Source organism: Dromiciops gliroides, chromosome 5, assembly GCF_019393635.1.
Source record: "Dromiciops gliroides isolate mDroGli1 chromosome 5, mDroGli1.pri, whole genome shotgun sequence".
In the NCBI taxonomy this organism is placed as follows: Eukaryota; Metazoa; Chordata; class Mammalia; order Microbiotheria; family Microbiotheriidae; genus Dromiciops; species Dromiciops gliroides.
Window position 1 is genome coordinate 39,638,880 of NC_057865.1, and position 14,601 is coordinate 39,653,480.

The 14,601-nt window shown below is 40.9% G+C and overlaps 1 protein-coding gene across 3 annotated transcripts in view; it reads right to left on the reverse strand.

Moving 5' to 3' along the window:
• The window catches only part of CPNE4 (copine 4), a 441,978-nt gene that overhangs the window by 92,175 nt on the left and 335,202 nt on the right, over positions 1–14,601 (reverse strand). The window lies entirely within an intron of this gene.

The window sequence follows — 14,601 nt, forward strand, 5'->3', positions numbered from 1 at the left end:
CCTCTGAGGTTGTCTAACCCAAGCCCCTCATTTTATAAATGAGGAAACTAAGGTTGAGGGAGGTTAATTAATTTACCAGAGGTTGCTCACGTGGTAAAGCATCACAGCTGAACCCAGTTCCTCTGACTTGAAAGCCAATGAATGCTCCTTCCAAGTCATTTCATTTCTTACTGCCGCATAGATCCTAGCATCACAGGTGTAAAATGAAAAGGACCACAGAGGTCATTGAGCCTAACATCTTCATTTTACAGATGGGAAAACTAAGCTTCAGGGATATGAAGGAACTTACAGTTCACACAGATTTTGTCAGAGGCAGGATCTGAATGCAAGTCCTCAGATTCCAGAACCCAAGCTTCCCCTCATCTGTAAAATCAGTGAGATGAACTCGATACTTTCTTTCTTTCCTTCTTTCTTTTTTTTTTGTGGGGCAATGAGGGTTAAGCGACTTGCCCAGGGTCACACAGCTAGTAAGTATCAAGTGTCTGAGGCCAGATCTGAACTCAGGTACTCCTGAATCCAGGGCTGGTGCTCTATCCACTGTGCCACCTAGCTGCCCCCAACTAGATACTTTCTACAATATCTCTTTCAGAAAACTCCTAAGGCTTGTGAAAGGCATAACAGCCTTCTGAGTCAGATCTACAAGTACCTTCTGTAATATCTTCTAGTTTTTTCCATTCTCCTTTCTTTGAATCATCTTGCTGTTGTTCAATCGTTTCAGTCATGTCTGACTCTCTGAGACCCCATTTGGAGTTTTCTTGGCAGTGATATTTGAAGTGGTTTGCCATTTCCTTCTCCAGATCATTTTAAAGATGAGAAAAATAAGACAAATAGAATTAAGTGACTTTTCCAGGGTCACATAGCTAGTAAGTGTCTGAGGTCAGATTTGAACTCATGATGATCTTCCTGACTCCAGGCTCAGTGCTCTATACACTATGATGCCACTTAGCTGCCCTTGAACCATCTTAAAAACAATCCCTGAATGCCTTTAAACTGCATTTGCTCCAGCATATATCTCTTCAGTATTTCTTTGAGTCCAGCTAATTCTCCAGACTTCTTAAATGGCATTGCCAATTATCGCACATGGGGCAACGATGGTTGAAATGCTAGTCTCCAAATGTAGTTATTTTAATAATAACTGATGGGAAGGAATCACTAGAGAAATATTCCATTTTACATCTATTAGTTGGCCTTTTTTCATAAACAGATGTTCTTGAGATAAACTGTTTTAGCCAGGTCTTATACAAAACTTCTTACAAATCTCTTCCTGCAGTGCCCAAAGGTCCTGTGGATAGATATCATGGCACCCATGAACTTGGATAGAGGAAAAACAAATATCTTTATTTTAATATATTTGGTTTCCTTTGTAAAAGAATTTTTAATGGTATTCTATGCATTTAAAACACCATTTTGAGGAGCAGCTCAAGGTTAGTCAGTTGATAAAGATGTACTAAGTACCTACTATGTGCCAGGCACTATGCTAATAGGCAAAAGCTAGTCCCTACCTCAAGGAGCTTACAATCTAATGGGGGCCCATGACACAAAAGGGGGAAAGAACCTCTGTATTACAAGCTCTTTTTCCTACTTTATATTTTTGGGATGGCCTTAATCACAAAGAAATGTCTCTTTATCATCAGCATCAAAACAATAACAATAATGTATATTTCCCTTACTGTAAATATTTCTCTGGACTTTTATTATATTTTCAAACATGATTTATCTGAATGGAAGCAAAAAGTCCTTTGAGTTTATAGAGTAAATAAGTATGGTTATTCAAAATGTGGTTACTGAGGATGATATTTGCAGAGTCGTTAGTCAGTCTGAAAGAAAACCCTGCTCCAAGGAAACAGTGAGTGTTCGGACCCAAAAACAAATGCTCGCTGTGCATGGCTTGATTTTATCTTTTAGTGTGGCATTGGTGGGCTCACCTGAACCAAGGGGGAAGCCCCCAGTGTGAGGTCTGTTTATGTGGACTGACTCCTTATTTGGAAATACTGTGTACTGCACACAGCAAACTCTATTTCAACCTCAGGCAGGCTGCTTTTCCATTCTTGGAGAGATGCCACTATGCCTTGTAAACTCCAGGATCCCTCGGATTGAGAATCTTGGGGCTTGACACAATTAATGACAGAGAAAGACAAGTCTTAGCCCAGCTCGGGTCCTTGTAATCAGCACCCAGAGAAGCAGAGGGGGCGTTAAGCATCAAATCCTTCCATACCGCCTGACTACACAGTCGGCAGAGAGGAAAAAGGAAAATAAAGAAGGTAAAAAGAGGTGACTGATGCTTTGTTCAATAAAGAGACATCCACAAAATGCCACAGAGTGTATGGGGAGTCATTCCCGGGCTGGGCTCTACACAGACACTCCAAATAAACAGCTACCTTTACAGAAAAAAACCAACATCTCAACACAGCATAATCCCTCCTAGGGAAAAGAAAAGCTAATGGGTCTATTTAACCTGAAAAAGAGAAGGAAAGTGGCGTTGGTCTCAGATAGCATGTCCCTACCTGAATGCACTCTCTCTTCACCTCCACCTGTATTAGGATTCCTTTGCTGTTGTGTCATTTCAGTCATGTCTGACTCTTTGTGACCTCTTATTGGGTTTCCTTGGCAAAGATACTGCAGTGGTTTGCCATTTCCTTCTCTAGCTCATTTTATAGATGAGGGAAAGTGAAGCAAACTGGGCTAAGTGACTTGCCCAGGATCACAGGGCTAGTAAGTATCTGAGGTCAGATTTGAACTCAGGAAGATGAGTCTTCTTGGCTTGGTGCTCTACTCACTGTGTCACCTAGCTGCCCCATTAGAATTCCTAGGCTCCTTCAAAACTCAAGCTAAGCACTGCCTTTTGTGTGTGTGTGTGAGGCAATTGGGGTTAAGTGACTAGCTCAGGGTCACACAGCTAGTAAGCACTGCCTTTTTAAAGAATCCTTTTCTGATCCTGTTTTTCCTTACCCCACCCCAGTTGCTACAGCTTTCTCCCTCAAAATTTCTTGATATATTTAGGTATTGAATGCTTGTTATAATTGATTGAGGGAAGTCATTAATATGGTTGATAGTAACTAGCTCTTTTCCCAAGAATCACAAAATGGCAGCCAGTTGTAATGCCCCAGAGTTGGGACAGACCTCACCTCTTTTTAGCCGAACTTGAACATTAGCAAAACTCCCTAGGTATAACTTGCAGGCTCCTCTCAAAATCTGCCAATGATAAAGAACTTATCACCCTCCTGTAAAAGCTTTAGATCGGCCTTAATTACAAAGAAATGTCTGTTTATATTGAGTCAAAATACACTTCTCTGGAGTTTCCAATCATTGGTTCTGTTTTATAGATCAGGGGCTCTTTTTTGTTTGTTTGTTTGTTTGTTTCTTTTTTTGGTGAGGCAATTGGGGTTAAGTGACTTGCCCGGGTCACACAGCCAGTAAGTGTTAAGTGTCTGAGGCCGGATTTGAACTCAGGTCCTCCTGACTCCAGGGCTGGTGCTCTACCCACTGTGTCACCTAGCTGCCCCAAGGGGCTCTTTTTTAATGAAACAGACCCCTTTGGCACTCCAGTGTGGCCTACAGATTCCTTCTCAAAATAATGTTTTTCTTTTAATTAAAACAGTAATAATTGAAGGAAATGTTCAATTTCATTTAGAAGTTTCTGAAAATAGACATTTTTTCCAATCCAAGTTCATGGACCCTCTGACATCTACCCATAGACCTATTGGGGGGTCTGGATTAAAAACTGCTCTAGGGCTAAGCAGAACAAGACTGCCTCAAGAAAAAAGTGAAATTCTGAATCCCAAACATGCTTCCTATGTGCTTCAGAGTACACTCTGGGCCCAGGTGGTCTCATCTAAACATCCCTAACAAAATAGCCAGTCCCACTTCTGATCCCTCTTCCTCCTTGACAGCCCTTCAAATATTTGAGGACAGCTCAACTCTTACCTAGTACGAAAGGAAAATACGGAAGCTTCTTTAGTTGTTAATGACAATTTCCCTTCCTGAAGAAGGGGTTAGCAGCAAATGAAGGGGAATAAGCATTTATACTGCACCCACTTATATGCTAAGTGTCTTACAAATATGATCTCATTTCATCTATACAACAACTCTGGGAAGCTGAGGAAACTGAGGCAAAACGATGTTAAATGACTCGCCTAGGGTTCCGCAGCTAGGAAGAGTCTTAGGCTAGATTTGAAGTCAGGGCTTCCTGGCTCCAGGTCTAGTGCTCTATCTGCTTCACCTAATGCATCTAGTTGCCTAATGGATACTGGACAAGAATGTTTAGTTTAAAAATATGAAATCTACAAGGTTATTAAAGCATAGGTAACTAAGACTGGAGGATGAAGAAGACAGATAAGTGCAAATGCAAAGGAAGGCTATAAGGTCCTGTTTTTTTAAAGTTCCTATTCAGTGGTTTTTCTCTCAGTGGGCTGCTAAGTCCATTTTCCACCTTTCTGATAGGTATCTAGGTAGAGATGCTGTGTTTAGCATCTGCATGGAACTGGTTCCTTTATGAATGAGCCTTCTGTTAATTTTTATGACACTGCTTCTGACCCAGACTGATCTCTTTGAAAGGTCCCATGCTCCCTTTCCAAAAACTTAACTTTTAAAAATGCACACATGCCTATGCACACATGTGCTAGAATATTTACATATAAATAACATACACACATGCAGAGGAAGACAGTATAGTGAAAACTGTAGGCTAGCAGTCAGGAGATCTCTGCTGTTATAACTTGCCCCATCACTGTAAGCAACTTACATTCTCTGGGTTTGCAGTTGTCCTCATTTGAAAAATAAAATGGGAGCTGAGAGGGTATAATTTTGATTATGAGATTCTCTCTGTCACTCGGTTTTTAAAATAGGTATCAATCAACCTTTTCCCATTGTAATTATGTTAAGACAAAGCTAGCAGCTTCCATGTTCTCCCAGCATGCCTGATGCTTCTGACATTTTTTTTAATGATAGTAGAGGTGTGGCTCTCACCTAAGCTGGTGTTTGAGGGCCAAGTATCTGAAGGGGCTTCAAGAGACTGACCTGGAAGTCACAGTATCAGCCTTCAGGCTGTGGCATCACAACTGTTGAAAGCATTCACTGAAGGTTGTTTACAGATTGGCACAAATCTCTAATGTGATATTATACTTGATGGTTTTTCTTTTCCGGGCCTGTGAGAGTCACATATTATTGGGGGGTCACATAAGGTGTAGGTCGGATTCCATGGCCTCTTAGATCCCATCCATGCCTGATTCTATGATTGTATTCCCATTGCTCAGCTTGCTGAAAGCTGACCATTCATGGGATCTTTGGTTCCCACTGGAAAAGTGAGCAAATGAAAGTCAGGACTCTGTCAACACTCCTTTTTCTTGTCTCCACAGCAAGTTGTAGTAGCCATGGAGCTGGCCTCAGTGTCAGAAAGATCAGTTCCAGACCAGTCTCTATCACACACTGGCTGTATGCCTGTGGTCAGCTCCTTCTCAACCAGCTCTGAGATCAAACATTGGAGTAGTTACAAGATCTGTGTTGCTAGAGGGAGTTTTCTGTGCAGATGAAATCATGGGTCCAGTGTCCTCCCCATCCCCCATATTGTCTAAGTAGCCCCTGCGTGTGCTATATTACCCCCTCACCAACAACAAGAAAAAAACTGAGCCCCTCTCTCTGGAGGGGTTTAACTTACACTTAACTAAGGGTACCGTACAGGGTTCTTTCCCAGTGATTTGTGTGGGGGCTCAGAACTTCAATTCATGTCCCTGCCAAAAGGTCTGGTGATCACTGGGTCTAGAGATGCAATGTAGTCTGCTTCTTCAAGTGTAGATAAGAAAAGGACACATCAGAGAGGAGAAGCTGATGGTCAATGGTCCCACAAAGCCAAGATTTGAACCCAAAGTCTGCTAAGGCCAGTCCCAGGGTTCCTTCCACTATAGAAAAGGGCAGACTGCCTTGAGTCAGGTAGGAGCAGCTGAATGCAATACCCTACAGAAGAAATGGTTTGACAGCTGAAAGTGTTTGCCAAGGGATCATCACTGGACAGTCTCTTTTGGATCATATGCATACTAGTCAAAAGACAAGGCCTGTTGATATGGATGTTCCCTGATCCAAACCCTTCAGTAGTCAATTCTACCCTCGAAAGCAACAGGGGTGAACCTAACCCAAGAGACCATTTGAAGAAGGCCAGGAGGAAAGCTGGCGTGATGAGCCAAATGTAATATGTTCTGACAAACCCATTAGTATTTTTAACTCTATTATGGGAGAATGGCTGTGAGGAGTTTTAAGTACTAATGCAGCCAGACACCCTGGATGGTCAGCAGCAATAATGTTTGGCCAGCTCTTTAATTGCCTGGGAAGAGGAAAGGATAAGTCAGTTACAGGAAAGATTCTGAAGGAGAGGTCTGTAAACGATCAATTTCCTTCTGGAATTACAAGTTGTCTATCTCCCTGTCTCTTTATCTCTTTGTGTGTCTTTCTCCTTTTTTCCCTTCCTCCCTTTCTGTCCCTCTCTTTCCTTCCTTCCTTCCCTCCCTCCCTCTCTTTTTTTCCTTCCTTCCTTCCTTCCTTCCTTCCTTCCTTCCTTCCTTCCTTCCTTCCTTCCTTCCTTCCTTCCTTCCTTCCTTCCTTCCTTCCTTCCTTCCTTCCTTCCTTCCTTCCTTCCTTCCTTCCTTTCTTTTTCAAGGACTCCCCAGAAAGAACATTCAGTGGCTGCAGATTCTCTAGTTTATTAGCAATATCCATGCTTACTGTACAAGGGGGTAGCTGGACACCCTAAAGCAGTAGTTAGTGCAGACCTAGAGAATGCAAACATCAGCCCAGAAGGGAGTGGAATGAAACTCCTGGTCCCATTTGGCAAATACCAACAAGACTATTTTAAAGCCCCACCTTCAAAAACAGAAAACCAAGATTTTCAGAGCTTTTTTTCTCAGCTGCTGATGCTAATAAGTCAGTATATATGATGTAGCTGCTGACATTAAAAAAAAAACTAATGGAAACCTTCATTGAGCACATGTGCAGATGAATGGTGTGAGGCATTGCTATGCCAAGAGGGTGGCACCATCACTTTGAATTATGCCAGGGAGCTGAACGAAGATATGTTCAACCCTTGTGCTTATAAAAATCATCCCACTTCATCATTCAGCAGCTCCATTGCCTTCTCTATTTCCCTCCCCTGATACTGCAACATCATTTTGGTTATTGGCTTTAAACATTAGTTATTATTTGCTCAGCCTGCTGGGGGAGAGCGCTATAGCTAGTTCCAGATTTCTGATGAGGAGACTAAAGTGAAGATTGAGGCTATTTCAAAGGGTCACAACCCTCAAGAGCACAGCTCACTTTGAGGGAGGCACCAAACATCAATCCCTCAGCATTTATTAATTGTGCCAAGCACTGGAAACATCAAGACAGAAATCAAACAGTCCCTGCCCTCAAGGAGTTTACAGTCTTTCAGGAGAGATAACACATACATAGATCGCTCTTCAGTATTTGTCACTTCAGTGACAAGGTAAGTTCATGGCCTTCTTTGCTCTTAAAAGAGTGCTTACAATCTTCCGTAATGATGATGATGATAGATTGTACTTATATAATAGCTTACTTGACAGAGGCTTTTAAAATGTCCAAAGCACTTTAAATACGTTATCTCATTTGAACCTGACAGCCACCTTACAAGGATGGTGTTGTTATTATCCTCACTTCAAATGAGATAATATGAAAAACACTTTGCAAACCTTCAAGCACTCTATCAATGCTAGTTATAACAACAAAACAACTACAAAATAATGGTGATGAAGATAAAATAACGACAATGACGACGCCAACAACAATAATGATGATATAATAATGATAATGGTGGTGGTTTTTTCACAGCTGAGGAAAGCTTAGCTTGTTAGTAAATTAGTAAATTTCAATAGTAGTACTCAAGAACAGGCTTTCCCCAGCTCCAAGTTTGGTGCTGACACATGACAATTGGCGGCCTTTCTCTACAGAGTTTTCAAGTAGAACAGGTGCTTGACTTGCAACAACCCTGTGAGGTTAGTAGCAAAGAATTCTCATTCCCATTTTACAGATGAGGAAATTGAGGCTCAATCCATGAATCAACAAGCATTCACTAAGGGACCTGTGCTAAATTCTGGGATTACAAAGATTGAAGCCAGACAGCCTCTGCCCTTAATGTGCTTACATTCTAATATAGGACTTTACAGTCTAACCTTCAGATTCAGAAACTCTGAGACTCATCCCTGGTTAGATAGCTATTTAATGTCTAAGCCAGGATTCAAAGTCAGGGCTCCTGCCTACCAAGTTCATAACCTACTACATCAGATCGGGTCACTGACAAATGGTTACCTGGTGTTTGTGTCCTGAAATTTCAAAACATGGAGTCTGATCATTGGCCAGGGGGAAAATTGACGTGCTAAATGACTTCCCCATGACCAATTTCCTTATTGGCCTGAATATAGTCTGTATTTTCCTTCTGAAATTAGATTTCACAAAACTAAGTATGGCTTATAAGCAGTCTTACTTTCAGTATGTACCTGCACATTTTCTTCCTTTCAAAGCAATTCACGTTAGCCAATATTCTCAATGGTCTATATTTAAACCAGTGCAATACATGAGTAGGGCAGTAGAGTCAGATCAAATCACACAGAATCATAGATTTAGAGCTGGAAGGACCTTAGAGACCATCAAGTCAAACCCCATCCTTTTACAGGCACAGAGAGGTCAAGTGAGGCCCAGGATCACATAGTGAGGATCTGAGGTGGGATCTGGATTGAGTTCTTGCCAAGTCCAGGTCAATGCCCTGACGTCTACACCATTATGTTACTAAGGCCCTGGGTGTCTCTTATCCAAACTTTGGCCTTGGACTGAGCTACCACCTGTGCATTCTCTACATATCCATTTCTACCACGGTCACCTACCATAGCAATAGGATGGTTCACTGGAGAAAGCTTTTAGACTGTCCAGGTGGCTGTCCCTATAAGAGTTTGACTACTGCACTGTAGAATTTTGGCTGGTTGGAGACCAAGCCTGCCTGATATAAATGCATTCAGTTATGGTTTGAGTTTACCTATAGTGTGGGTCATATTCTTTTCTGCAAACATCATAGATCATAAGATCTTTGATAGTAGGTATGCACTTTCCATTTTCATGATAACTCAATAGAACACTCAGTTTCTCCAGCTATAAAATGAAGGGATTGAAAGTTCCCATCACTTGACATTATATGATTCCCTCATCAACAGAGATTTTCATAGAGTGAGAGGCCTTCAATTATCTGAAGGTATCTATCATGCCCCAACTCTGACTTCTTCTCCTCTTCCCCCCACTCCAAGCCAATCTCCTCCTCTCCAGGGAAAATATCATGGTTCCCCCTGCCCCCCCCCCGCCCCAACTGCTTCTGATTTGACATAATTTCAAGCCAAGACAGAGGAATATTGGATCTGGCCATCTCCATGGCCAACATGGATTCAGTCAAGAAAAAGGTCACAATTAAGCAGATAATTGCATGGATTATCCTTCCTTTACTTTGCTTATGCCAATTCAATAAATACTGTCATGTCGGAAGAATGTGTATTATACATCTAAATTCATAAGCACTCACCATGCCTAAACTCCGTTCAGATGGGCTCTTGCTTCTTTGTGCTTGTAGCATTGGTTATAGATTTCTATAGAGAAAGCCTGCTGGGCTTGGTGTTGCTCCTTGTTAAAATAGAGTCTAGAGTCCCCTTAGGCAATGATGCCTACATGCATGCACAAGTCATTACAGGACATTTAGATTGAGTGAGACTATGGGCAGAAAACCACAAACACCATCTTGACTATGGAAGGATTTCATGGAAAACACTTTAAAATGTAACAAGTCTCAAGAAAATAAGTTAGCAAAATTATGACTCTTTTTTATTATTTTTCCATGATAGGATAGATGAAATATGAAAGCAGAATGGACAGCTTACTATCATTTCCAACATTTTAAGGCTCTCTTGTTTCCACTAATCTCAAACTTAAGAGACTAACTCTTAATACAAACTGTATTATGATTTCTATTAATAAGCAATAAAAATTAATATGGGTGAGGCAAAGAGCAATAAAAAGTGGTATATACATTAACAAAACAACACTTCATGTTATATAGAGACTCAAGAAGGCCAAAGGAGATGAAGAAAACAAGGATGATGTGAGCACGACCATGTTACATTTTACACATGCCTCTCTTGGGGCAGGACTTCTGCTTGGTAAGTAAAGGAGATAACAGAAGTACATATTCGTTGACAATCTTTCCTGGTTTTCCAGGAAATCAAATTTATACTAAAAGAAAAGAATAGTTGCATCTCAATTAGAAATGATGATGCCACCCTGGTGATCTGTGTTGGGTTAAACGGGATAGAGTTCCATGGCCCCACATGCTGGAGATTTCACATGAGAGTAAAAATGGGCAGATGCACAGATATGGCACAGAGTGCCCTGACATTTTAGGAGCAGGGCAAGAAAAAGCCCAAGTTGGATGGGAAGGAATCACCTCACAGGAGGATATAAATTGCCATGCATCGGCTGCATGTTGGGGTCTAAAAAAGCAAGCAGAATTCTGGGATGAGTCTACACAGGTCTGCAAGCAAAGGTCTTCTTTCAAGGCCTGACTTAGTTGTTTCTTTCCTGGCACCGACACTTCTTCCCTCTTCCCCCTCCCACAGACACAGTTGAAAGTTATCTCACTCACCTTCCTCAAATTTCTCATAGCACAGTACTCCAATTTCTCCTCTGTACTGGTTATGTTCTGCCCAGAGTAAGAGTTAATATGGGTCTTTCTTATCCCCCATCCAATTTTAAGTTATTTAAATGGAGTGTCTATGTCTTAACTACCTTTGTGCCCCCAGAAACCACAGAGTGCTCTTCCCATAGTGAGTCTTTAATAAGTGTCCTTTGAATGGAATGGTGAGGTTGTTTTCCTATATTCAGTATTGCTAAGATCTTTAGTAGAGAAGAATATGAAGACTTAGAAAATAATCATGGAATTTGGGGGATTATAAGGAATCCCCATTGCAACATAACTGACAAGTGGTCATCCATAAGCTCTGTGATGAAAGAGTCATGGATTGAGTTTATTTAACCTGGAGAAGAGAAATCTTTGGAGATGGGGAGGTGGGAGTGGTGGTGTGATATGTGGAGGAGTCCTAAGTTAGAGAGCACGGTGATGATAACAACAATTAGTAATAACAATCCAGTTTAATAGCACTCTAAGGTTTGCAGGATGTCTTACATGCATTATTTCACATAATGTTAGAACTGGAAGGGACCATAAAAGCTATTTAGTCTAATCCTCTCATTTTACAGATGGGGAAATGGCCCTGGATTATCTGAGTTGTTTTTATTTTCTTGTACTTTCAGCATATTCAGTAGACCAAAGAATGACATCTGTTTTAAAGTGAACAAAGCCTTATTGTTAAGAAAAAGGATTAAAAAAGGGAAATTAGATTGTAAGATCCTTGAGGACAGGGACTATCATTTGCCTCTTTTTGCATCCTGAATGTCTAGCACAGTGCATGGCACATAGTAGTTACTTAATAAATGTTCATTGAATTGAATTGGAAGTGATTGATCTGAGATCATAAAGCTAGTTAGTGGCTGAACAGGGACTAGAACCCTGTTCTTCCAATTTCCAGTTCAATATTCTTTCTCTTATATTATGGGGACAAAGAGGGAAAGAAGATGTTCAAGAGTAGACTTCAATCATGTTAAAAATAATTCATAGGAAGGATGGCATATAAGTAATTTCATTCCACTGAGAACACAGCAAGTAGGGATGGGCTAAAATGTTGGGATTTAGGTTGGATTTTAAAGGAAAACAGCAATAACTCCTAGGCTGTCTGTGACATGCAACCCTGGAACATTCTGCCAATGGAATTCATGGAAGAAGCACACAGATGCTATTCAAGCATTTTCTCCATCTCCTGTGCAGCAACTGTTTGGAGACTGTCTACACAGTTGGATGGGCAGACCATTGAGTTAGTCCATCACTAAATATATTTTTGAATAGACATGACAGACACAGTGAAAAAGGTTCAGTATTCAATAGGAAGAAGAAAGCTGACAAGATTGTATCTGAGAAAGTGGGAAATGTTTTCAAATATTCTAAATTGCTCCCAGACACACAAAAACCCATCTTTTAACATCAATATTCTCCTAGTCAAGCATGAAACAGAACAATTTCTAAAGAGTCAAAATTACAAGTGATCCAAAGTCCAATGGAACTATGGGAGGCCAAAAGTAGGCTTTAGCATGTTACTGATACAACTGGTTTGCAAGAAGTGAGATATAAGGTATCATAAAAGAAACATATCACCGTTATGAACTCAGAGGCATCCTTGACTTTGTCTTCCCAGTTGTTTAGTCTTGTTGATTTGACTTCTACAAAATCTCCCGCACTTTTCCCTTTCTCTCCACTCAGAAAGCCACTACCCCTGTTTAGACAGATCAGTTGGATCTGTCTGATTTCTCTTTGTACACGATGCTTTGCACAGGTTGTATCCCATGTCTAGATTTCACTTCTTCCTCACCTCTGTTTCTTAGACTCCCTCACATCCTTCATAGCATAGCTCATGGTCTCTCTCCTACAAGGAAGTCTCTGGATTTTTCCCAGTGATTTTTGCTTTTCTGTGTACAAGTTAGCTTCCTACCTCTTGAAATTACTTTGAATATATTTTGAATTTATGTATATATTGTATCTGCTCAGTTGAACGTGAGCTCCTTGAGGGTAGGGACATTTTTCATTTTTGTCTTTTTATCCACAGTAGCTAGCATAGTGAGTGCCTGACACATAGTAGGTGCTTAATAAATGCCAGTTGAATGGAAGGATCTGTGCTAGGGTTAGAGACAAAGACAGAAACAAAATATCCCATGACTTTTAGGAGATTACTTCTATTTGGGTGTCAAAGACATGGTGCATAGGTTCATGATACAATATATGCCCAGATAAATATTTATTGTTGATTGTTGTTCAGTCATTTTTCAATCATGTCTGACTCTTTGTGTCCCCATTTGGGGTATGCTTGGCAAAGATACTGGAGTGGTTTTCCCTTTCCTTCTCCAGTTCATTTTAGAGATAAGGAAACTGAGGCAAACAGGGTTAAGTGACTTGCCCAGGGACACATGGCTAGTAAGTGTCTGAGGTTGGATTTGAACTCAGGAAGATAAATCTTCCTGATTCCAGGTCTGGTGCTCTATCCACTGTACCACTTAGCTTCAGATCAAAATAATTCTAGGTAATTTGAAGGAGAGATGATTGATAACTAGGACAGGGTGGGGACCAGGGAAGGCTTAACGAATGAGTTATAGGGCCAAAACTGAGTCTTAAAGGATGATAAAGATTCTGCTGAATTGGGGGAGGGGGGTGCATTTCTGGCATGAAGAACATTTGGTGTGACTGCACCAACATGGCTGATGTCATATCAAATTTGGAAAACAGATGGTAATTCAGTTTGGATGGAGCAGAGCGTATGAAGAGAACGATACAAAGTATGTCTGGAAAGGAGGTTGGTAACAAGATTGTGCAAGTCTTTCAATATCAGGTAAGGGAATTTGCATCTTATCCCACTGTCAATAGGGAGCCATTGAATGTTTTTGAGTGGAGGAGTGACATCTCCCTTAATAGGATATTCTGGCATCAGTGAACAGGACAGAGGGGAGAGGAGACAGTCAGAAAGTAGAAGGAGGTTATTTTATGAATTTGGGGGTAAGAGGTGAAATAGGCCTGAACACTGGTGGTAGAAATGGATCCATGTAGTCACAGATATCGGACTATAAGGGAACTGAGAGAACACTTGCATATTTGTGAGAGATTTTGTGGAGGCAGAATCGACAGAACAATTTATTCTTTTCCTATGTTGTTTTCCCCAGCAGATGTCAAAACATTTCAAAGACAAAAACCATAAAAGCTCTCTTCTAACCTTTTTTTTAAAAAATACAACTTGATTTATTTCATTTCCTAAAGACATTTTAAATTTCATCTGCTTTCTTTTGGGATTACTTCTTCTCCTGCAGGCCCTGATCAATGTCTTACCCTTTGTTAGATATTCAAGGAGACTCTGTCCCTTTAAGCCATTGAATATCCTAACAGGATCTGAGACTGAAATGGGACATAAAGCTTGAAGGGACCTCTTACAGTCATCTAACAACAACAACACTTACATACCACTCAGTACTTCACGATTATTGTCTCATTTCATCCTCTCAGTAACCCTGTGAGGTAGGGGCTATTATTATCCTCATTTTGTTGTTGTTCAGTCATTTCAGTCATGTTTGAGTCTCCATGACCCCATTAAGGTTTTATTGGCCGAGATCCTAGAGTGGTTTGCCATTTTCTTCTCCAGCTCATTTTACAGATGAGGAAACTGAGGTAAATAGGGTTAAGTGACTTTCCCAGAGTCATACAGATAGGAAGTGTCTGAGGCAGGATTTGAACCCATCTTCCTCATTGTAGGCTCAGTGCTCTATCTACTGTGCCTGCTATCTAGTCCAACCTCCTCATTTAAACTGAGGCCATGAAGGGGCGAGTGACTTGCCTAAGGTCATATGAGTAGTAAACACCAGAAATGGGCTTTAAAACCATATTCTCCAGAGTCAGGGCATCATGTCCTGCACCTCAGC